Source organism: Coloeus monedula (genome assembly GCF_965178545.1).
Source record: "Coloeus monedula genome assembly, chromosome: 4".
Classification (NCBI taxonomy): domain Eukaryota; kingdom Metazoa; phylum Chordata; class Aves; order Passeriformes; family Corvidae; genus Coloeus; species Coloeus monedula.
This window is the reverse complement of record NC_138784.1, coordinates 44,201,129-44,227,718: the sequence shown is the minus strand read 5'-3', so window position 1 is coordinate 44,227,718 and position 26,590 is coordinate 44,201,129. Positions and strand designations below refer to the sequence as shown.

Below are 26,590 nucleotides of genomic sequence, written 5' to 3'. Positions count from 1 at the left end.
CCAGAATAATACTGCTGGAGTTCAATGAAAGGACCAATTTCGTAAGAGGAGAGCTACCAAAATACTCTTTCTGGTTCAGCAGTCAGTTACCAAATGATCTGGAGTTCGAAAAAAGTAGTTTTAACTGAACTTTCAGCGGTTACTTATACAAGACCAGATATTCTTGGGGGTAGTTCATTACCATCAGAAGAAAGAGATTAAAAAATCTGAACTTTAGCTGGTATTGACCTACAACCTTGTATGGGCAGGAATACTAATTATGTGAAGCAATATGTGTCCTTTATTTCTGCTGCTATTTAAATTTTTGTGTGCTTTATGCAAAGCCTGTGTACTGAATGCTTCAGCTACCTTTAATATCCCTAATGTCAAACAATAAACAGCTTCCACAAGGAGAAAGCCCTAAGAACAGGAGCCCAACACGGATCTGTGAGCTCACTCAGTTGTTATTGCACAGTGTCAGCTCCTAAAAGGCCTGAGGTAGGAAAAAACTTGATGTAGGCTATGGAACCCATGAATGTTCCTAGAGGCAAAAGCCACAGACATCAATTAGACTCCAGGTCTTCATCAACAAAACATAAGCTGCTAAATGTTTCTTGGGGGAATTATGCATTTTTCAGTATAACAAATTCCAGTGAACAGTCTGTGGTCTTTGCCATCACTCAATGTATTGTTCTATGTCAGGTTTGATTATACTCCACCACATCATGCTGTGCTACAGCTGAAACAACTGTGCTACAGCAAACAATTAACCCATGATCCATCATATTTTGATATGCTTAAATGTTACATTTAAATAAAAAATCTAGGAAGAAAGAAAATCTCTTTATGTACAAACACTGATTTTCTTCACTTTCTAACTGTAATTTTTAATTCAAGAGAGGATGAGGAAAGCAATTCATACTATCTGCCTGAACTTTGCAATCTCTGGTATTTCTTACCTTTGATGACAATGAGCAAATATTTTTACAGCTACCAGCACAGGCTGCACCAAAAATTACTTTTAATTATTTTTCAATTAATTCCACTGGCATACATGCCAATAAAGCAATTTAAATAAATACATTCTCTTTTTTTGTCAATAAAACACTTGTAAAGTTTTTTATCTGTGAACAGGAAAAGAAATTATTCTAGGATATATTGGGAATGTATAATATATAGTAGAACAAACACATCCTGCTTTTGCATGTTCACATTAACTTTTATTTTGATAGGCAATTACACATCTTATACCCACTCATCCTAACACAAATTCACTAAATTGTATTTTATTAAAGGTACGTTACAAACCCGAGACACTGAATCTACAAAAGAAAGTAAATTTAGTGGTAGGATGAGAGCTTCAAACCACTTATTTTTTCACTATATTAGTTTTAATTTGTATTCTGCATATCGCCAATCCTGAAATTTTGTGTCCTCACTCACTTATCGTATAACTTTACACTGCTTTACTGGGTCTACAGAAATGCTGTAATACAACTGCTGAGGAAAATAAAGTACAAAGTACACCAGTAGCCATCAGGAATGGAAGACAGTTAAAAGAGCTATTGTAAAATTCTGGGGGGGAAATTTTCACACTGAAACAAAAATTTTGAAAGCTTCCTTTGTACTAATTAGGAGGACAAAATCAGGCATTGTAAGACTATTATGGAAAAAGAGTGTAATGAAATGAAATGGTCATAGTCATGTACAATACATAAAAGCATTTCAAAGGGTGAAAAGACGTGAATAATGGAAGACAACAAAAAATAACCACATACTATTTATTGAGAGTATTCAGGGAATCTTTAATAAAGCTGCCTTGAAATTTTCTGGGTATAAAACCAAAACATCCTAGAAAAATATACAAAGATATTTCAAACATTGAGTAATCTAGGCTAAGCAACCCCTAGTTTCTATTTGCCATCTAGAATATGCTATGAAAATTCCTTGAGAGGAAAAGCAGGGATTTCAGGTCCTTATGCTGTCAAATAATTAAGTTCCAGTGCTGTAAGTACAGTATCTGTCACATTCGTGTGAAATTAAAGCTTCTATGCAGTAGATAAAGGATTTCCCACAACCTAAAACAAATTAACCTCATTAAGCCACTGAATCATTCCACAAAAGGAGGATAGTACTTTGGCAGATTCACATTTTGGTTTTGTTTCTTTTCCTCCTAGCACAGACTTCAAAGTATGCTGCTTGCTTTGCAGAAATTGTTTGAGGAACCGAATGTCATTTCTGTAATCCTACAGAAATTAGTTATTCAAAACCACTGCAAACAGTATTTCATTCCCTGCTAATGCAAGTAGTCCTCCCTGCAATCAGTGTGGAGAGGGACTGAAGAAAGAGACTCAGAGATCTCTATGTGTACAGACTGCAAAGTTTTCCTGATGATTGTACATAACATAATATACATATAAAAATTATGTTCCAGAACATATAGCACTGTGGAGCTTGGAAAACAGGCATAACCATATCTCACCTGTTAATGGTATGTCCTGTAATTAATCTGGCACTTTTACAGCTTTTTTTCATGTAGCAAAATCATCAATACCTATTTCATAAATCAGAACCAGAAACTTAAGTGATCAGTATCATGTTCTTGGAAAAAATAAAACTAGGCAATTATTAGTGTTCATTTTACAGAAAACTTTTCTTACTCCTTCATGGTAGGTTTAGATTTCTTTCCTTCAGGTGAATAACATTTCAGTCACATTTGCACAGTTCATCTGGAACTAAGTTATGACCCTTACTCTTCTACTTTTGTGGAAAATTGCTCCAGGGAAGAAGGGAAGTTACTACTCAAGATTATTATTTTTTGCAACTCAGCTCACAAATATGAATGTAAGGTATTTGGTGTAGGTATGCAAACCTTGCATTAAATCAAGAAAATCTTCTGAATGCTATTGTTCATCTTGATCACTTTTTCCTAGCCTCAACACTTAAACACTGTTGTTCAATTCTGTCACCCATCTGCTCAGTCATTTGAATCTTTTCTTTCCTGAAAGTTGCAGAGGTCATGCATCAACACATACACTGGCCATTAACAAAGAGGAAGAACTAAACAAAATAAAGTCACAGCCTGTTTCTGTCTTCAGGTTGCCTGTCATTTCAGTAGACACATATAAATAGCAGGGAAAAAAAATACCAAAATGCTCTATTTTATGCTCTCTGAGAAGACACTGGCACAGCTGGGTGATACAGTTAAATCCATCTAATGACTAACAGCTACTGCAAGCAAAAGAAGATCCCTTGTCTCTTGTCCAGCACTCTTCCATCCCTTGCTTGCATGAATACTGTCATTTGATAGTGAAGATGGTAAGCCAGGAATTTGAACCGGCAGAAAAATTTCCCTTTTTTTTGTTTTTAGGGTTAGTTCTCAACCGGTTTAGCTCCTACAACTGGCTGCAGAGAACCAGTAAGAAGCAATTTCAGCCATCTGGAAGAGGAAGGAGCTGGCAGCCACAGATACATGATTAACTCTTTTTGCAGAAACCAGCTCCTGTATCACCTTACAAGAACTGCAGCTCTGTACTCTTACATGAAATAAATGTATCTTATTTTATTCTATATCAGGTAATTTTTCTAAGGTCACAGAGACTATTTAAAATCTGCAAAGCTTTGTTTGTTTGTGACTCTTTTACAGTTGAAAAAAAGAAGCATCAGCAATAAATAGAAGAATGGAAATTACACTTAGCCATGAGTCTCAATCCATATTGCATCCAATATTTTATACACTTTAGCCTTTTTGTCACCTAGGGTACGATCAGGAAGATGTCCAATATGAAATAGTACAGTAACCCTGTCTTTCGAAGTAGAGTACATATGCATTTTTTATTTATGTATATTATATCCACATTAAGGATTATAATGGAACGACTCTTTTAAATAATCATCTGTAAGGAAAAATAGACAGTATTTCAGGACATTGTCAACTTACTTCATCCATTTCCCTAAGTGACTAGTCACTACTCTATACCACAATACTCAAACAAATGTGTGATCAGGTGTTATTGATAAAATAAGTCAAATTAGTGGTTATAATCTACCATTTTTCCAGAATGGGCTCTAGATCATTGCCCTACCCTTAAGTAACCAGGAAAAAGAGGGTTTTCTTGTTCACATGGTTTATTTGCTTTGTTCATACTGATTGACAAGGAAAACAAATGTAGGTTATTTTTCTGCTACACTTCAGCAATTTTAGTATGTCATATCAGTCTCAGTGTGTCACTGAGGAAGAATACAAACGAGCTTGCAAAATCTCCCTCACATACACAAAACACACACTCTCACACAATATTGTTGCAATATTTCAATAGTTTAATAAGTGTTAGTAGCTGCCACTGCTAAGCAATCAAAATCTTATACAACCCCAGCCAAGTCAGGATTTCCATCTAAACTTTCTCTTTAAATGTCAGACAAAAATATATGAAAACAAATACACTATCCAATTCCTACGTTCAATTAATTTTAACATTTTTCAATATTTTCTGTAATATCCATGTAACAGCTGTTAGGGAAAAATCTGAACGTAGTTTATTTCAACTCTACCAGCAACGGTTCTGATATTACTGCAGTTTTGTGATCTAAGGACACAAGCAATGTAAAGTTTTTTGTTAAGGATAAAATCTTTGATTTGACCAGTAATCAGTGCAGCTGGGAGAAAAGCAGCCAAGTGTAGAGGTGCAAATGGCTGCAACCACCCTGACCCCTGAAGATCCACCAGACACCAAGCTGCGGTGGTCAGGCACCGAAGCTTAATGCCTCAGTCTGCAGTTAGGGTGAGAGCCCATAATCCCCCCGTCCCGCAGTTTATATATTTTTATGTGATAAGTTCATGTTTTCCCCTCCCTGTTTTATGTGTAAGTTTGTTAATAGTCCTTTCCCCTAAGTTAATACGTATTAATTCTAGAAAGCTCTGTTGTACATGACACCCCATTGGTTCCTTCCCTACATCCCTCCTTGGTGTCATTTCCATTGGTTCCCTTGTGCTCAACCCCACCTCCTGTCAAGCATCCCATTGGCTGTATCCCTTATCCCCACCTTTCCTTTCCCCACTATAAAATCCCTGGACACCGTCAGCTCTTTGTCTCTGCCCCCCATTGTTTCATCTCAATGAACCTTCTGCGTGGAACTTACATGGAGAGTCCCCTCTCTCAACTTCTCCGCTTCTGCCTGCGTGCCTTCCCATCAGCTCAGGGACAGCCCCCTCGGGTGAGCACCGCACCCCCGTCTGCCTGCGCTTCTGTGTGTGGCTGTGCCTGCCCTAGTGCAGTCAGGTTGCAGCTAGACTTCTGGGCTCTCTTTGAGCTAGGATGCAAAAACCTGACAGCCAAGATTTTGGGAACACAAGATTCAGTTTGCTTTTGTGTACACAAAACAAAGCCCACCTCCATTTCAGCTCCATGGGCCAGAGGGAGAACTGGCAGCACAGACATCAGGAAAAGATGCCTAAATCCCAAAGCAGCAGTGGTAGATACACATCAACAGTAACCTTAGTGAACATTACCTTTAAAGATGAAATTCAAAACATTTTTGTTTCGATGCTTTTGGTTTGATAGGTGATTTTGGATCAGAATGCCAATGACAGACTAATTTTTTTTTTTTTTTCAATAAAGGTGACATCTGGATTTGCAACAGATTCTGATAATTGAGTACGCAACACGTCTTACAGTGATTGAGCAAATGATGGTATATAGCCTAGACACGTGACTGAAAAGTATGATGAATTAAGATTATTAGATAAAGAGAATTGTATCCACAAGATTATTTTATTTTGTACCATTTTTTAAATTGGTTTGAAAAATTTATGAGATTTTTTAAATTGCAAAAATTATCAAAAACAGAGGGGTTTTTTTATTTTTGAAAAACTTACTTGGTGTTTTTCTTTTTGTTTGTTGGATTTTTCTCTTGTTTGGCCAGTGAAATGAAAAATCAATTACAGACACGGCAGTAATTCCTCAGTGGTAAGTCCTCAGTGGTGACAATGAGGCATGACACAGTTGTGGTGCAGCTCAGGAAAGGTACTCATGTTGCTTTATTTTCAGGTGAAATATGGGGTTGTACTATAGAATCAACAGGAAAAAAATGCAAATTTTGTGCTATCCTATTCTACACTATCACAGAATCATAGAATGGGTAAGGTTGGAAGGGACCACAGAGGAGCTCCATCCTTTTGACAACCTCCCTTCAGACATGAGGTATATTGGATATATACAAGGTGTCATGAGCCACGGTTGTTTCCTTGTAGCCAAGAGGGCCAGTGATATCCTGGGGTGCATTGCCAGGTTGATGGAGGTGATCCTGCCCCTCTACTCTGCCCCAGTGAGGCACATCTGGAGTGCTGTGTGCAGTTCTGGGCTCCTCAGTACAAGAGAGACATGAAGTGGGGTCATACAAAGATGATTAAGGGACAGGAGCATGTGTCTTAAAAGGAAAAGCTGAAGGAATTGGGCCTGTTCCTTGAGAAGAGGCAACGGAGAGGCAACCCTCATCAATGCATATATTATATATTCCCATACAATTATTTCTGAAAACCCTAAAAACACACCTGATTGACAGGTCCTATTTACTACAATCACGTTTCCATGCTTTGTAGCTCAGCTACAGTTATTGCGAGTCACTTGGTCACTTTGGGCCCTGAAAAGTTCAGATAGACTATGCTCTACTCTACACCAGTAGAGAATCAATTTAGGTTAAAAGTACAGCATTGTTTTCCATTTCTCTTTGATGTGTCTTGCATCTTGAGATAGGTTCTCAGGTGAATTGCTAAAAAACCCATAGCTGATTGCTTGGAATACTTTAGCAGTGCCACTTGTAGGCAACACACAGAGAAAATATTGCTAACTGCATCTCCTCCCAGGTTTCTTGGATTCAACATAATGTTTTCTCTCCTGAAAGAATCATTTTAAAATAACAAGAGTCATTCTTGATAAGTGTTTATTCTGCAGATGCTAGCCCAGCTCCTCTACCCCTCAATTAACCCGGTTAGTCCACTTGGGTGAAGGATGATGAGCAGAGTTCATACAACAGCGCTATGCACACGGCATCTCCACTAGCCGTTAAAACCTGAACTGATGAATGGTTTGCCACAGTCACATTGCCAAGCATGATCTTCTGCACAGTGCCAAAGAAAAATTTCATCCATCAGTTTGTCTGCCAGCCATCATTTACCGCCATCTGTACAGAAAGGTATTTTCCCTTTTGGAAAAAAATCAAGGAAAACTGCAATATAAGCATTCCCCTGAGAAGAGCTCACTAATGAACCAGTGAGATCTAGCCTCAGATATTCCCATACCAAAACCTATGTACTGAAATGGACTGAAGGACTGAGTTTTGTCCACTTAGAGAGGAAAAGACTTACTGGAATAAAGTAGCAAGCTGGCATAGTCACAGCTGTTCTCACAAACAAAAACTAAAGATGGAGAACTTCATGTAGGATCTCTCAGTAGGACCTGGAGAGTCCACAGTCATCTCCTGGCCTTATTGAGGCTAATTGTATTCAATCAGTCCTCTGGCAGGAGTGAGCCAGTCTTACTCAAATAAGCTTACCTTCGCTCTCTCAGAAGTCAGTTCCTTTTTATGGCAATGGCTACAAACTATGACTTCATACCAAACTTTTGCCAAAGAAACAGGAACTCGAAACATAACTAGTTTTCAGGTAGCCTGAAGAATAATTTCCTCTTCTCCATATGAGCCTAAAGTGTTGCCCTCCCTCGGTCCGACTTTTTAATTTTGAAATCAGGTAATCTCTAGGTTCACAAAACCACAGAGCATTCAGAGACAGGATCACAAGCAGCAATCATTTTGGAGATTTACAGCTCTTTATATGTCCACTCACTGGAAGAGGAGGAGAAGAAGCTTCTGCATGTTATCCCAGTCCTCACCATGAGCTGGGCTCCCTGACAGCAGCCTGCCTGCCAGATCTTTCCCCACCTCCCACTGCAGGTGCCCATAGAGAAGCTGTTCTGCCACAGCCACCCCGTTTGCCAGGCAGTGGAGTGGATGAAAGGATGATGACAGCAGCAAAGGCTCCATGTTTCCTTATGGGACAGAAATGGAGCCACTTTGCTTTTTGTAGATTAGATTCTTCCCACATTTCTTCTCCAGCAGCTGTGGGCTGACACAATCCATGAGAAAGTTTGTGTAGAACTGGTAGAAAAACACTCAGGGCGAGGTGCAGTTTATAAATACTACAAGTCAAAAGCCCCAGTATCTCTGAGGTTGTTATCAAACATGTTAAGCAAACGATATATTAAAGTGTGCAGACATTTTGCAAATTACCAGGCTGATGCTTGAGATTACTAATTATATGATTTCACAGAGAAAAAAGACTAATCCAGCTTTCAGGCACTCAAAAGAACATTTGGCACAAAGACTTTTTATTTTCTCGTACTCTCTGTGGGCCTTCTGCCAAATATCTCAACTCAGCAAGAAGCAGTAGCACATGTCTCAGCGCAGTCTTCAGCCTTTGGCAGAATACAAAAAACCCCACATTTTTTCCTCAATCTCAGCATGTCAGAAGCCTGTAGTTTACACAATTATGGGGAATATATTTCTTGTTTCCCTAGATTACTCTCATTATTGATTTTCTTTTCTTTCTAGCTGACCCAAATGGTCTCAGGGCATATTGTATAGATGACAAATTAACAGGTTCTTGGGGATGCATCAAAAAAAAAAAAAAAAGAAAAGAAAGGGTGTTTCTAATTCCCTGTATTTGTATGACCCTCTGGCACAACACCTTCACCCTAAGTAGTGCCTTAAGAAAAAAACTGTGTATGGAAGTCTCTATGGAATAGGATTAGTGCAACAAGATGGAGAGGGATATTCACCAGTGCTTTTGAACTGCTTGCTTGCAGCCTTCTCATCCTTGTTAAAAAGTATCTCAGGCCCTTAGAGGTGCCTCTACGGAGACAGCAGCTGAAGCCCAGGGAAGGGGAACCGTGATTTCCCCAAAGAGAGGTGCAGCTGGGTCCCTGTGTTTTATTTCCATTGCAACACACATATAACTGCTTATGTGTGATCTTGCTTCTGCAATTAAGATATTTATTTTTTAAGGTCCAGAAACTAATTTCACAGAATCTTAGAACGGCTGGGTTGGAAGGGACCTTAAAGGTCTTGTTCCTAATCTCTCTGCTGTGGACAGGGATGCATTCCACTAGACCAGGTTGCTCAGAGTTTCATCCAACGTGGCCTTTAACACTTCCAGGGATGGGGCATCCACAGCTTCTCTGGCCAACCTGTTCCAGTGCCTCACCACCCTCACAGTAAAGAATATTTCTCTAATATCTAATCTAAATCTACACTCTTTCAGTTTGAAGCTATTCCCCCTTGTCACTACATCCCCTCCTAAAAAGGCCCTCTCCACTTTTCTTGTAGGTAAAGACCTCAGTTATAAGATGGTCAATTCATATTTAAGCACCCGAATGTCAGCAGGAATTCCATTATCAAACTATTCATGTTTTATTTCATTTTTCAAAAAATTATGCTTAGCACCCCTTATTCAGCCTATTCTAAGATTTTTCAAGCTTTGAAAAATGACAGTTCCCCAAATTTATGTTGAAAATCTAATAAATCCCACCAAATAAAGAAGAGTAAAGAGAACGCCATGACTTCCAAACTAAGCAGCATTTTTTTTCCTGAAGATGAATATGAACATCACTTGTTTCATACCTATATGGAAGAATTATTAAAATGATGAAACCTGCTATAACTGAAGTGCTCTGGGATTTTAGTGATGACCTGATAGAAACCAGTCAGTGAAGTTAAGGTAAAGTTCTGAAAATTCTGTCAGTGTCAAGATAACCATTGTGCAATATCTTTCCAAAGATAATAATCAGAATAGTGATGTTACTCACTATCCCTCTTCTATACAGAAAGATATTCAGGTACAGCTGTGCACTCACCTAGGAAGTACATTTAAATGAAAACATACAATAAGATACTGAAAATACCTTTAAACATTTATTTTTGTGTATATATTCATCACATAAATACGTGATGACATTTAACATAGCATCTATAAAAAACATTTAATTTTTGAAATTCCACCTTTTAAAAGCTCTGCAAGACTTTTTCTTGCTTTCTTGCCTTGATCATTGTCTGGTTGGCTCATTTTATTTTATACATAGAGTTTTAGATGGTATGTTAATATTTTTTGTTTTGGGGGTTGTTTTGGTTTTGTTTTTCTTCACCTCATCTATTTTCATGACTGAATAGCATGTACTAATTTAAAGTTTCTTTAATTCTCTAATGTATCTTTATAATATATTGCATTCCATTTTTCAGCTCTGGAATACATTTTTACTCAATCTGTCAGTTAAAGCAAAATATCAAATATACTTTGAAATATTCCTCACACAAACCATAGGCACATGTATACACAGTCACCTTCCTGAAAACTATGTAACTGCTTTTTTGTTCATTTTTTCTTTTTACACCCCTGCCTTCTAGGACTTCCATGGTCCATCAGACTCCTCCATATGTGTTAAGGAAAACTCTATAGGATATCCCAGCAACATAGTTCACTGCCTGAAAGAAAGATCTTAATTTTAAGTTTCAGCTTGCTTCTCTAGAGCCCCAGGCAAGCTCTTTGAAGTGCAGAGTCAGGAGGGAAACTTAACTCAGGCCTTCAGAAAAAAACTGCTAACAAGGCACATGTCTAGTATTATGAAATGCCTTCTTTTGGAGTGATCTCCCCTGCTACAACCTTCCCTCTACATTATTGATTCCATATAAATAGCAAGTCCCTGAGCCATGGGTATGATGAATCAATAAGGATCTAGACAGAGTCTATGAATTGAAACTGGATGGCCTGAGAGGAGGCTGCCTATTCTTCAAGACAGAGGAAAAGCAAGCACATTCCAACAAGCCAAGTAAAAAAGGAGAAACTGCCAGGAGAGCCATTCAGAGCAGTGCAGTGAATATTTTTGCTCAAGCAAAATAGATAATACTATCTAACGGGATCTTTTAAGATGTTCCTAGCAGACTCCCTGGCATTTGTTTCTGAAGGAACTCTGTTTAACAGAAGCTGTTGATAGGAAACATACAGACCACCCTCATAGCTATCCAAAGTCAGAAGCTACAAAAATATTACAGTCCCAGAACTCCAGAAGTGTGCTTTTCAACTACTGTCAGGTAACAAAAGCACCTGATGTAATTCACACCTTCAAAAAAGCCTATTCAAAACAATATGGACCAAAAAAATCGTAATTATTCAGGGACATTTTCAGACAACAAAGATTTGGCTTCATGCTTGTCATCTTAATCCTATATCTTTATGGAAGCTCATACATTGCACACAGGGATGTAAGAGGCCACACCAGGCCAGCTCAGGATCCTTTTTCCTTACTGCCTATCCACAAAATTAGCCATGCACCTTGTGGAGCTAGGGAGCTAGACCACTGCTGGGACACAAGTACAGAGCACAGCAGAGCTTGGTGGGCAGCTCTTGGGCATGAGTTTTCTGGGACTATAGAAAGCACACCTGGACCACAATAAAAGCAAATTATTAGTAAACTAATTTTCTATTACCCCAGAGAAGTCAAGCCTCCTGCACTGAATATGAGACTCACAGACCAGCCAAGCAACTCAGCCATGGAGCAGAGGGAAGCCTATGGTGCTGTGCTGTTGCTGCTGAAAAGGCTGGTGAAGGGGCTGCTACTTGAGGCAAGCTTCCAAACAGGTCCAGCTCCCACAGCTCCTCCTCTGCCATGTTACCCAACACCCAGATCCATCATTCTCCCACAAGAGCCAGAGAAATACTTCTGCAGGTGCCAGGAATGAGGCATTGTCCAAGATGTTACGTTGGTGCCAGAGACTGGTCATGCCAAAGGGTGAGTCCAAAGAGGCATCCACAGCTCTCACATCTTTCTCACCATTGTGAAAGGGCAAAGGGGGAAAAGGAGAGTGGCTGGCTCTCAGGGAGATATGAAATCTTAAAAAAAAAAAAAAAAAAAAATTGAATCTTAATGCAGCTGTTGCCAGTAGGAACTTGCAAGGAAGGCAAATGACCTACTGCACATAAAATTATAGCATCCAGTACTGGCTGCATACATTTTTATGACTGCGTATTCTTTTATCTTTTTGCTACTTTAATGTAGGATTTTTCTCACAGAGGTCAACATTAGAACCCCAAAACCTCTGACCTCAGTGCACTGAAGAGTTGTTTTTAGTTAAATAACTGAGAGATTGGGTAGCAGTTGTTATCTGTGGGCTATTTTGACTCTTTCAAAGTCCCAAGTGCAAAGCTGAATGCCATGTACAATACATTGCAGTGCAGTGTATTTGTCTGCCAGTGTCTAACAATGTGTCAAAAATGACAGCAGACTATTTATAAATATCCATAGGGCTGTGCCTCTTTCCAAGGTTAGATGAAATTGTAATGGGGAAATAACTGACTACCCACAATTCCTTACAAATATCTACACTGCCTCACAAAAATATTTTTACTGCTTTAGTTCTAAAATGCACACCAGAAAAAATACATGAGTGTTAAATAACTGTCCAGGTCCACAGCACCGATATGCTGTGAAGGGAGCCAAGTGTAATCTTCTTTAGCTTGTGGAAGACTGTCACAAAACCAGAAGAAATTTGCCTTCCTTCAATTCACCACTTTAAAAGCTGAACAGCAAGGGGATACACCAGAGGATTTGACAAAATGCCATTCATGAGACACCTTGCCTGATCACATACACAAATCTAGCAGGAGTTTTATCTTTACAGGGCTCACAAGTCAGGGAAATCTTCAGAATAATCCTAGCACATATCCTTCAGGTGCAGCTGTAGTTAGCAGATCATTGTAAAACAAACTAAAAAGATGAGGAAATCAGAAACTGAAGATGTAGCAGAATGAGTCAGCATTTCCCAACTTCAGTGGGACAGCCTTGCTTTAACACCTAATTCTTTACGTGGAAGTGGTGCCTTGTCTAGGAATTCTATGTTGACTAGGCACCTATAATTTCTAAAGCACTAGACCCACAATAAAGAAGTAAACATAGGTACCGTGAATCTCCTTTTATTTCACACACAACCACTCTGATATTTGTGGTTTGTGACTGCTCTTCACTTGGCTTTTTACTTTAATGAACATGCTTCATAACACAGATGTATTCTGATTATTTTTGATCCTCTGCCTCATCTCTCCAAGGGAGTCACATGTTCATCCACCTTTCCTCTCTCATACAGTTGTTTCTAGAGTCTAGCAACACACATATTACTATTACATGAATACATTGTCATCTGATAGAACAGAAACCTATTTCAGCAGTTCATGCATGGTTCAGAACCCCAAAAGCAGTGCACAGCACTGTCCAAACCTGCAAACTGGGAAGACTTGCTGGAGTTTTGTCCCTGATTATTTTTTCTCAAGTACTATACCTATGCATACCTACATACACACATATACAATCAAGAACATACAAGAAAGTGTCTCTAGGTAGAAGCATCCAGTGTTTTAACACAGCATTGCATCTTGACATTTTTATTCACTTTCTGAATCTTTATATCATAATTTACTATATTATTATTACAATAAGGAGAGTGGGGTTTCGACTGTTCTCGACAAAACCAAAGACATGTCACCATACACTGGATGTCTACAGTGTCTAATTTAAGCTGGACATCCCTGTATAATCAATGCAGCTAGAGAAAGAAGCACCTCCAGAAGGTATTACCCAAATTTTAAGTGTGCAAGATTAGATCCCTCCTTAAGGGAAACAGCTACATCAGGAGAGATATTACTTGATCCCTGGTTAGTCATTTCATCTGTGAGACGGCCCTCATTGGAGTCTGACATTGCCACAATACTGATACAGGCCTAACAGAGGTCAGTGCTCTGTAATGACCACGTCTGCTCTAAGAATGATAATATATATGTATAACTAAACCAAGCTAAAATATATCCACTGATTGATCCTCCTCTGTAAAGCTGAATTTTAAGATCTACATTTGCCAACACCCAGCAGAGGAGTCACTTGTGGGTCCAAATACAACACTAAAGTCAGAGGAAGAAACACACTCCCCTAGCTTTTATTTCAGGAGCTTTTAATACTTTACTAGTTATAGTAGTAGCATATCAATACTAGTTTTCAAAGTTCTCTTTAAACAGTGAACTTTCTCCTTCAAAGAGAAAAAAAAAAAAACTTAGATGACTCAGACATCTTGCATTTAAAATACATCACCGATTTTTTCTTCATTGTATCAATAAAAGAACACAAAAATAATCTGGAGCCTTTAAATCCCACCCTATAGCTGTAAAGTAATAGTTCCACATTTTTCTCCAGGTTGCCTGTAAGGAAGAAATCTCATTTTTCTCATCTACATCCTCTTTAATTATTCATATTTTCTATGCCTAAACCTAGGAGAGTTTTCCATAAAATAAGCAAAGTAAAAAATAAATGCCAAAAAAACATAAACACTTCATTAAAAACTATTGAAATTTTTACCCCCTAATGATTATTTTTATGAAAAACTGAATGATATTTTATAGTTTAACACTTCTCTCCTACAATGACTCTATTAGGATAAGCCATAATTTGGCATTTTCCTACATTTTTTGTGTGGGTCATAATGCTGCTGAAGTGTAGACTGTTGTATTCCTAGCATCCAGCAGAAGAGCAAATTAGTTTATAATCACTCCTAGAGATCTGTTCGAAAGATAGATTTTTAGGAGAGCTTTTCTGGCAGCCAAAAATAGTCTGATTATTGGGACCTTTTACTTTTTTTTTTCCTCCATACACCATTATTTAGTGTGACAGTTTTAAATGGGAGCTCTTCACAGGATTTATTGTATATCTAGGTTAAAAAATGTTCATTAGGCTAATTCATATTTGAAAACAGAAACAAGAACTAGACTGGAGAAATATATTTCCTTCAGCAAAATCATTATTTTTAAAAATACTTTCAGTACTTACTGTCAATAATGTCCAACAGACTAGCATTGTTTATTTCAGAAAGACAAAAAAAAAATGAGGCTAAAATATTGCCTGTGATGAAATAAACCACATGTACTGCAAAAATAAAGTATGATTTCCATATGCCATTCAGCGTATTTTAATTCAGTTTTGCTCTCACTTTCAGAAAAAAAAAGCCAAAAATTTAAGTTCTAAAGGCCTTTAACATGAAAAAAAAATTGTCTATATGCTATCAGTGGAGGTCTTAGTCCAAACTAATTAAAATATTTTTGTGCTTTGCTATTTCCAAAAATAGCTGACTGATTCTGAACATTTTAGGATGCTTCTATAACTAAGAAACAGCTGTTCTAGAGTATGGCATTTTTATAGGCAACAACATGCAGTGCTCCTTCTAGTTTGTGTTTTGAGATTTTTGAAAGAAAATTTTAAATTACATCAGTTTAAAAATTCTTCCTTTTTCTCTACTACTTAGAGAAAAGTACCGCACACTTGACTGCACACTTGTGAAGTAGAATATACCTACCCCCTCTCCAGTGGCCATGCTCTTTTCTTCAGTCATGTTCCTCTTTACAAGCTCTTCTTCAGAGTAAACCCAGGAAAACCTAATGGCAGAGATGTTGTGACAGAAGAAGGGTAGAAAAAGGTGTTCTGTCTTTAAATCTCTGCAGAAAATGCAACTTGCAGGGCAAAAACTGAAAAGTCAAGAAAGTCGTAAGACCAGTGAGCTATGTGTAATGGGGTTTCTCCTAATTCCCCACTTTTTAGCTGTTTGTATCCAATCCCAGCTTCTTCCCTAATATTAGGCAGAGGGCCTGAGTGCACTTCATTCCTGCCATCCCCCAGGATTCCAGGACTGGTGATCTTCTAAACGATACTATGAACAGGAGTACCCTTGAAAGGTCAATTCTTCTCTCAGATGTTTCCAGAGCACAACCTCTGCAGGATGTCCTCTGTCTTCTGCAACACAGCTTTCTAGCATACTATGTGGTGTTACAATGGAGGAGAAAATATGGACCATTTACTTTTCATAATTGAGATTTTCTGAATTTTCCCAGACATAGACATAGGAAACAGTATTTTAACTCTCCTAAGACAATTTTTGACCAAAACTAGCAGGAAAAAAGAGATTTGCATAGCCTTCATATGCACAGTGTGCAGCAGTGTAACAAGATGGCACAAAATTACTCTTCCTCCTTCCTTATTTAAACTTTTATCTTCTTTCAGATGTAGTCATATTTGCTCTTAATATCTTTGGCAGATGTTCTGGGGTGAATGAGGCAATTAAGAATCCAAAATTCCCATTTCTTCCAGATGCTTCTTTTCTCAATATTCACTCCCTGGAAATATATTTACTTTCCACTCTGCGGTGTGTACATTTAGCACACCTTCTGGGTTCCATTTCACAAAGTTTCCACAGTTAATCTGACAAATGCCAACGCATCTTAGATGAAAGTTTAGCACCAGTAATATTTTTTTCTATTAGTAGCATATTTACATAATAGAACATAATAGAACAAAATTTAGTGAAGTTTTAAATAAGAATTTTACTTTAAAAATATCTTCATTTTGTTTTTCATAGGTACAATACTTTCTGCTGTCTGATTTTTAAAACTTAACTTTGGTTTTCCTCAGTCTTTCAGCTCACTGTAGGGATTTAGTGATAGTTTTGGTCTTTTCTATGATTATTTCTATTCACTGAGATTGAACTACAGGCTGAAGTGGTTCATCCTTGCTCCTTACTCATCAGACACAATACATAGCCTTGGGTTCAAAACCTGGATCCAGAAAAATTCTGACCTTCTCAGTAATTCAGATAGCTCTCCTCTCATACATTGGTCTGGAGCACAGACTCAGCTGAAGCAATTCTAATAACTTGCACCTAAAAATACCATGGCACAATGCACCCAAGATATGTGTTGGTCTTAACAGAATACTTGTATTGTGCATATCCTTTCTGCAGCTCTGCATTCACCCAAAATAACCCACACATTCAGCTTTATACTTCAGTCATTCCAGGGCACTTGATATTGAAGCCAGAAGTATTTTGCAAAAAGAATTCCAAGTCTACTGCATTTACTTGAGAACAATTTGAGTACAAGAGTTATACAAATCTATGGGGAAAAAAGAACAAGACAGACTTGGCAGCTCCTGCCTCAGCCTCCTCATCATTACAGACAGAATTCTTGCTCAGCCTGGTAAAAGAGAGCTGCACAAGGCAGACTGCTCTTTTATGATTTTCCTGCCTTGTGTCATCTGAACCCCCAAGCCAGCCTCCATCCTCCAGTATTGCTCCCATTTAAGTAGAGAGGTGGTTTTTCTTGGCCACAGTTAAATAGTACTTTCACACTCCCAAACAGAAGGTCAAAATTTCACTACTATTTCTTTGCAAATTTAAGAGTTCTTCCAGATTTTCTCTGCATGCACACAAATATCTTAAGTGCTGGTGCCAAGAGGATGAGGCCAGGCTCTGTTCAGTGGCGCCCAGTGACAGGACAAGGGGCAACAAACAGAAACTGAAACAGGAAATTCAATCTGAATGTGATGAAAAACTGCTTTCCTGTGAGGGTGTGTGAGAGACTGAAATATTATGGTTAATGGCTTAAACTTTGTTATGAAGGATTTTTTGCCCAATATGACAAAACTGTACAAAGAACTTTTGACCACTGAAGCCCACCCCTCCCTGAACATGCATCCTGACTGGAACTTTGGACTGTGAGTGGAGCTGCCTAAGGGAACTTGAGACAAGATAAAGGTGACACTGGGTTCAGCAATCTCAGGTCTAGGGAGAAGTAAACAAGGCTGAGGGAGCAGAATGTATCCACAAGAAAACCAAACCCAGCAGCTATCCTGAAAATCATCTTGGGCTGGGTTCAGGATGGGGGAGGCCATAGCTCACAGACCCATCTGCTGAGAGCAACTTTGTACACACTCCACCCCAGTTGGGGGCAGTGGGGGGAGGAGAGTTTTGGGTGTGTGGAGTAACCTCTGGTCAGCGGGAGTGAACACCCATCCTTCCTTACACAAACTGTCTCAGCTGTAAAACCCCCCCACCCTGGGAAGGTCACATCCATGGGACATTCACATGAGGGACAGCTGAGGGAGTGTCATAATCCATCAAAGTCTCCCAAAGCTCCTCCCAGACTCATTCCTGAAGCCTTGCACCAGGGGATTACACATGATCCAAGTGATGCAACAGATCCAGAGTCTGTTGCAAGAGACAGTGTCAAACTTCCCTCCCCCAGGGGAGGTACCTGGGCATTCCCACCTTGCCTGAACATATATTAATCCACTGAACCATGGATTAATTCCATTATTATGGAACCCTCACCACCAAGAAGACAGACCAGAAGAAGAGGATCAATGGGACACCATCAAGTTCCACCATCAGTGAAATTTTCTACTTAATCTGTCCCTGTTTTTCTGACCCCACCACTCTCCCCCCCCACCCCTTTCTATTTCTTTCTATCTCTCTGACTCTACCTCATATTTACTTTTAAATAAAATCCATATTATTGACTTGAGCATATGGTCTCATTTGCAGCTTAATTCAGGCGAAGCATCTCTCTAAAAATTTTAATTAAATATTATCCCAACAGGGTAACAGACCATTGGAACAGGCTGTCCAGAGAGGTTGTGGAGCCTCCTTCTCTGGAGAGACCTGCCCGGACACTATCCTGTGTAACCTGCTCCAGGTGAACCTAGATGAGCTCCAGAGGTCCCTTCCTACCCCAAAAATTCACAGATTCTGTGTATTTTAGCTCAACAAGGAGAAATGGAACAAATGTAAAATCCAGGTTTAACAACTAAACCTTTTTTAACACAACAGAATGACATCTGCAGATGTTTGCAGAATGATATACAGATATAAATAAATCTGTCACAGACCAGATTTCACTGGCTTCTAAACTGTAACATGAGACTCTATTTGAAAATTAGAAATAAAATAAGACCTTTAGAATTTTATTCTATGACCCTTATGCAGGAGAAGAGCTTTTAGGCAGATAAAAGAATGATATCCAAACTGAATCCTCCTGCTAAGAAACTTTCCCAAAGTTCCAGAAGCTATCCAATAGGTTGTGAATTATTTGCTATAGGAATTCAGGGAAGTACTCACACTTACACTTAAAGCTTGAGGTCTCACTTTTTGAAAGGAATGAGCTCTGAAGGGTGTTTCAGAGAACCTAAAAGAGATGCCTAAAACTAGATGCTGTGGAAAATTCCCTGAGTTTTCAGTTAGTTTTGAAAAGTACCACTATTTTGTGAAACTCACATAAATAAATTATAAGCACTTTTAAAAACATTAAAATGGTCCACGTAAGCTATTTCAACAGCGATGACCTTGCATTTTCCTCTTTCATCCAGGTCTCTCGTACCTTTTCACACATATGCATACATATATGCATTGTCTTCTAAAACTATGATAAATTTTACAAATCTGCATTGAGTCTTTTATGGCTGGACTAACTATCTCAAAGGCCTTTTCCCACCCAAATAATTCTATCATTCTATGATTCTAAATCTCTACTTCAGAGGAAGACTGCCTTAGTGAACTTTAAAACAGTAAATTCCCTCAGGCCCCCAGTGAACAGAACTCAATTTTTTATTCAGAAAGAAACTTTATAAACTGCAAACCAAAACAAAGAAATTATTTTTCTATGGATACTTCCCAGAACAGCTGACTGCTTCTGAATGTCTCCTTGGCACCTGTATAACTAAAGAACATCTGTTCTAAAATATGACATTGTATAAGCAATTACTTAACACTGTTGTAAATTCAATGAAGAGTGTCAAGAGAGAAGGGCACAGTCTTTATACATCATCAGCAGAAAATTAATACAGATGAAAGTTAGATTAACACATGCCCTGAATGTTATAGAAATAATCTCTACATGGGATGTGCTTTTTCAGGCACAAACCAAACAATCTGAATATGGAAAATCCTTTGATTCAGATTATGGGGTATGCAGTAGATACCAGCGTTTATATGGGAGAGTCATTGCTGATCGTATGGAATGTATATTGGAAAGTCTAAGGAACAGTGCGAAAAAACTTAATACTGGCACTAGAATAGATGTCCTCCATACATGAAACCTGATCTTGACTTTGAAGATGGAATTGGTCCTAATCCTGCCATTACAGTAACTTTACACATTTGGATAGAATGGTTTTTGTTGTAAGGGACCTTAGAGATAATCTAGTTCCACATAGATAGTATTAAGGATCAGACCATAATTATAACATGATATTGATTCATTATATTTGACCTATAAATATGATATGATCTTAAAATGTTGAATTTGAAAATAATATAATGTAAAGGAAACTGTAAACTATTCAGATTTTCTTTTCAATTATATTCTTGTTTGATAGTCCCAGACGTATTTCTCCAAGGAAAAAAGACAGGAAGAAATGAAGTTGTCACACCAGTGGAGAAAAATCTGCTTGGTTTCTCCACCACAGAAAGCTGACTTCAGGGTCTTGGACATAAACTTGTCATGATCGTCCAATATATCTCAAGATAATTCAACCATTGGCTCCAAAGCCATCAGAAGACCCAAACACAGCCTGTTCTACATTTCATGTCAAATTCCAAGGCTGGAAACTTCAACCATAATGAACATGCAGAGCTTTCCTGCACATAAGGATTCACACTCTCAGAGTAACTCAGTAGACTCTTGTTACCAGCATTAAGTACTTACACAGGGACATAAAATGACAGTTCCTCAAAAGGTTTTTTTGGTTAAACTCATGTGATATTTGCCTTTAAAACTTTGTAACAATTTTCCTGTTTACAACTCCTATATTAGGTCTCTACTGGAAAGATCATTTTTAAAGAACATGTAGCCAGTATACTCAATGAGTAAAAATGTTTCCAGAAAGGGGGAAGGTTCTGGGGAGTGGGCACAGGCAACTGCAGCAATGCCATTGGGTTGCTGTGACACAGCATCCTGCTCCATGATGTTTAATAGGAGTCTAAAGGAGGACTAAACAGTCCTTCTCGTACTTCCTGATCACAGCTGCATGTAACATCCATTGTTTTCCTGTTCAAGTCCAAAGAAAATTTTATATAAGATATTCTGTATGACATGATACACATTTAGGCAAATGAAAAATTCAGAATATAACTGCAAGCCCAGAAAATAATATTTTAAATATGGAAATTATAACAAAAATATGTGCTACATTATTTGAGCACTTAAAAAGTTAATGAAAAAAGGAAAATTCTGATCAACAGATCCAAGAGAGTTTACTGTGTAACAATTTATTTCATACTATTTTTATTATTTTAGTAAAAACCGTGGCATGCAAATGTAATCACTCTGTTTTCCTAGGCATAAGGATAAAGGAATCTAGCAGAATGCATTACTCAGTACGCGTAACAACTCTACAGGAGGAATTTGGAACCAAGAATATAAAACTGGAAAAGTAGGTCTGATTCCAGTATTAGGGAAATGTCAACATTTACTCATGATAGGAACAAGTAACAGAAAGATAAGAATACTATCAATGTTTTTTCAGTCCTAGCATCTTACAATATATTCCTAACAAAAAAGTATAGGAAAGCTTAATCTTCTGAAACAGAAAATGGCTAGAGAAACAGTTGATTGGTGGGACAGTTATCTAAAGGAAGATAACATTATTATAAATGAAAATATTAAAAAGTTTGGAATTTGAAACTGTAAAATCAACTATATAACATTTACAAGAACATACCATTTTTTGCAATCATCTTCTTTCCTCCACAACATAAAATCTGAATGTATTTAAGAAAATTACCCTGGGTACTCACTTGTAGAAACTTAATAAAAATTTGGCAGTGGGATTACAAAACCAGACCAAAAGGAAAACCCTGCCCTTTTTCTTTTCTTAGAAAAACCTCCAGAAGCCATACCACTTGCCAAATAGAAATATTTTTAAGTGATCAGTATAAGGGAAAATGCATGATATGTCATTGCAACCCTCCAACTTGTATCTCCATGGCTGCTTCAAGGACAGAGAGGATTCACAGCCAAGGTGATGGTGGGAATAATGAAGGCAGTCATTTGCTGTGGTGGAGCTCGCAGCATAGGGAAAAAATAGGTACAACTCTGCTATTGCAATGATTTCTGCACTCATGTCCCAGTGAACCATCAGAACTACTTGCAACTTGGCAATTAAAGAACTTTTTTTTCCTTTAGAGCCTGGCAGAAGGCCAAGGAATGTTATCTCCTGAATTCTAACAGATATGGTATTAACATTTTAGATTACAGTGACAGATAGTGATATAAAAGTGTTTGACTGACTGTTCTATTTTATCTTTAAGCAAATGGCAATTTTTGGATTAGGTTCTGATCCTGATGACTGAAGGTTTCAAATCATGCTCAAGCTAGATAAGAACATCTAATATCTTTCTTCCCTATGACTGCTAAAATAACTATTATCTTCCTTTGTTTCTATATTTAAACATTAATTACACTTAGAATTAAGTTAGTGAAAGCTGCACACAAAGCATTCTCATTTAAAAGAATCCATCTCTGGGCCAAACTTCGACAAGAGATAAGATGGTCCATGTTTGAGACAGCAAATATGACTAAAGAGTTTGATGAAGCAGTACTGAGAGAACAACAATACATGAGTGGATGTGTCCACCTAATATTTTGATAGACCCTACTCACAGTTTCCAGCCTCACCTGGTAGCTCCTAAGGCATACACACACATTCCTCTGTATGCCTGCAACTTCCCTCATTTAAATATTAGACAATTTGTTTCTAATTCCAGTAAAAACCAGGGAATATGCAGAAAAACTCTTCTGTCCTTTGTCAGGTCCACACAACCAGAAGGTGCATTTTTAAAACATGCAATTTACCCACAGAGTCAGATCCCTCACCAAATGTCACAGTGCAGGTACTTCAAAAAAGTGCAAACTGAGGAAAAAACAGTACTTTATCTGCTTACCCTTTATATTAGAGCCCCCATAGTGGAACTGGGAGACCTGCATTTGGTGCCCTCTTTAGCTCACAGTTCAAACCACACATCTTATGTCCTCAAACAAAAGCATTACCTCCAATCAGGCTCACTCAGAAGGAAAACAACCAATCTAATGGTTACTTAGGTAGAAGGAGAGATGTCTTATATGTGGTTTCTGTCCTCTGCACTGAGGTTACTTTCTGTTTTTAAAATTGAATACAAACACCCTCTATTTCTGTGTTATGAATGTGGTCTTCTACACTGTGTAAAATCTTCAACAGAAAGGACAAACATAAATCCATAAAACAACTATAACCTCATGATGAAGGTATTTCTACAGAAAGTTTGAATACTTCAGAGATGCCCCATGTAACCATTAGGGCTATTCTCTATTCTTAGCCAGACAGAGTCTCAAAACACTAGGCATATAGCTTCTTGCTTCTCGTAGTCACACCCATTTCCAAACTCAGGGCATGTGTGGCACAGGCTGCACCACAACATTGGTGTCAGCAGTGTTCCTGCCTCAGCAAGGCAGCTGAGGAAGGCTCATTCATCCAAGAAGGGTGACCTAACCCCCAGCTTCAGAAGCTCAGTAGCTCCTTCATTCAGCTGGATTTCAGAATAGCTCCTCCTCTGCAAGGAGAAACCAAAATTCATTGTCTCCTTGTGAACAGAAAGACATTCCCTCAGACTTCTACTTTAGTGCAAATTCACAGACAAGTAGGAGCAGTAATTCTGCATCACATATCATAGTTTAGTTTATCTATATGATAGGTATCAGATGAATAAGCTCAGCTTCTGAGTGACTTTTTTTAAAGGAAAATTAATTATCATGACTTTTCATGATAAATCCAAAAATACTCAATTACTTACCTACCTATAGTGTTTTCAGGTTCCATAACAAATTCCTTCTGGCATGAAAGTATTCATCATTAGCCATATTTTTAAACTATTTTTTTCCAGGTTTTAAAATTAATATTAAACATATTGTTTTGTATTTTGAGAAGTAGTAAACTATGCTTAGATTCAAAAGCACTCTTCATTTAATTAGAATATTATATTGTATTATCAATGTAAAAAAAAAAACCTAGTGATCACAAAAGGTTCACAGAATTATGTATTTTGAAAGGGTTTTTCATTTTAGGATAGAAACTTTGTGTCACAGTAGCCTCTTGTCTAGAAAGGAGTGCTTGTAAGGCGGTATCAGTACATTTTTTTCTCAAAAGGACCAGTCCAATACTTGACACCTTAAACATGGGCTGTGATACAATGGTCGTAAAATCAATTCATGCTCCCTATGACAGAAATAGCAAGCAGGCAGTGGTGGTAAACTGATGCTTCCCTGCCACATCTGCCAGCAAACACTATATGTTTGTACAGGTTTGTTTGTTTTCCAAGGGTTAGCAATGTGTAGGAGGATCAGGATCAGTCGTCATCAGTTTTTCGACTCATATACTTGACAACATCCTTTTGGAGATTGATATGCCTCTCTCCTCATACTGCAGCACAAATGCTTATGTTATTGTGAGCTGATTCTCAGGTGCATGTGCCTGGGTAAGGCACCCATCACCACGGTATCTGGGTCCACAGCAAAATGAAAAAAAAAGCAGAGTTAGTGGGATTTTTTTACAGAAGACAGGATAAATGGAATATAAGTATGTGCACAGCCAGGAATCACACAGGACGACTCATAATCCTGTGTTCAGGGGGAAAAAATCAAGCTTTGAGTTGTTTTAAATGCTGTTTAATTTTTTTAGCTCTTGGACTTACTGTCCAGAATGATGAAACTTGAACCATCAGTCAAGATAATGGGAGCAGAAGTGTATTCAAACCAGACTTCTCAAGAGAAAGAAGGATGGATTTGGCACCCACACACATCACACTGAAAAGATGCAATCTGAAATCCCAGCTTGTAACCCTGTTTCTCAATTGGTCCTCAGAGACTGGTTTCCCATGCCCTGCCTTGGCCTCTCTTTTTCTTGCTGCTGACTTGGGAGTTTTCATTTGTGCCATATCCCTGAAATAAGTGCAACAAGCCTAGAGATAGCCTGTCAGAGTCATCTGTTCATATTCCTCCTGAAGTCTGCCTGGAGAGCAGAAAGCTCATTAAAAAAATTTTCACACACTGATGATCTTTTTCTTCTTTTTCTTTTTCTTTTCTTTAACAATAGCTTTTGAAAAAGAGATGGGTTTGAAAGTTAGTGCAACTAGTGAATAATATGAGTAAGTCAATAGGAAAGTAAAGATTTTTTTAAAAGCAGATTATGGATTTTTGGAATTGTAGGGGCTCCTTCAAAGTCATTAGGGCTTGTCATGTCAATATGTTAGTAAGGACTTCTATAAATGAAGATTAATGATGCTAGGGATAATTAGTGCTGAAAAAACTCACATATTTCTCAGTATTTGGAAACTCCATGCAAAGGTGAACAGCGTCAAGCTCTCCTTCAATGTACCTTAGCTTCATTTCTGCCATGAGAGCAGGGGGAAGATTTTTTATGACACAACGGGAAATTAAACTCCCAGTATCTTTGGAAATGAATGGTAATTGAGCTGCATAACTCTGATTTTCGCTTTTTTAAAAATCCCCTATATACAGTGAGGGTAGCTGATTTACTAAATCCAAAAGCCAAAATCTTTCTGAATATTTTTTCTTTCCAAAAGAAACTGAACAGATAAAGTAGCTGTTTTTCCAAACTAAACACTCAAGTCATGCTTGTTGTTATTATTTTTCCCTGCAAGACTTCTTCATATATTTTGTTAAAGACATGAAAAGATACAAATTAAAGAAAAAGGAGCTTTTTGTTAGCTAGCAAGAGTTTAAAGAAGTCCCTGCAGCTAATAATCTGATTTTTCAGGGGGGCTCATGAACTTTCCTTTTTTTTGGTTAAAAAAATTAGATATTCCCCAAGTCATCTCTGCTATAAGGCTGAGGCTCAAATGACAAACACTGTTCACATAATTAATGGTATAGTTCTGCTGGGTTTTCCTTTGCACAGAAAATCTAAAATTGGTGGTGGATGTTTTTATTCTCAGTTATGAAGCACTAATTCCCAAAATAGTCCTTATGATTATAATTTGTTTCTATGAAATACTTAATGATAGATGTTACTCATCAGTTTTTCAAAAATAGTAGCAAGCATACTTTGGCAAAGTTTGAATTCCATAGAAGCAAACACAGCTTGACCAGCCCATGCGTATGGAATCAAAATGGTCTGGATATTGGCTTTTTGGATGTTTAAAGAGAAATAATCAAAGCAAAAGAATTCTGAATGCTGGCTAGGATATCTTGGCTCTTTTCCAATAGACAACTAAACTGGGAAGCCACAGCAGAAAACCATATTCTGGTTTAGAGGGGGAAAAAGGCTGAGCAAAGGGTGTCCGCGCAGTTCGTTTCTGGCATGATGCCCATCTTTGGTGGCCTGCAGGACCACATCAGATTCTGTTTTGTCTGCAGTCAAATTGCAACTTGCAAAAGACTTTGCAGAAAGTGTCTCTGCATCCTGAAGTCCTGAATCAGTGAGGCATTTTGAAGAAAGGTATCTTCACACAGCAGAAAAATACCTAGCAGATTGATACATAAAAATACCTGCTCATGAAATGCTATCATCAGAGTGAACATTATAAAATCTAAATGGAAACAGAGAAATTAACTGACTGGGTTTTTTGGAATCCTTCCTCTGGGTTTAACTCCTTAGCTTGTGGTAATACCTTTACTTTATCCAGGTTGTTAGAGTTTATTCTGATCTTGTAT

The 26,590-nt window shown here is 38.0% G+C and overlaps 1 protein-coding gene across 1 annotated transcript in view; it reads right to left on the bottom strand.

Annotated features, from left to right (window-relative positions):
- TAFA2 (TAFA chemokine like family member 2) overlaps positions 1 to 26,590 on the bottom strand; it is a gene marked incomplete at its 3' end in the record, with an annotated part of 181,618 nt that overhangs the window by 22,974 nt on the left and 132,054 nt on the right. The window lies entirely within an intron of this gene.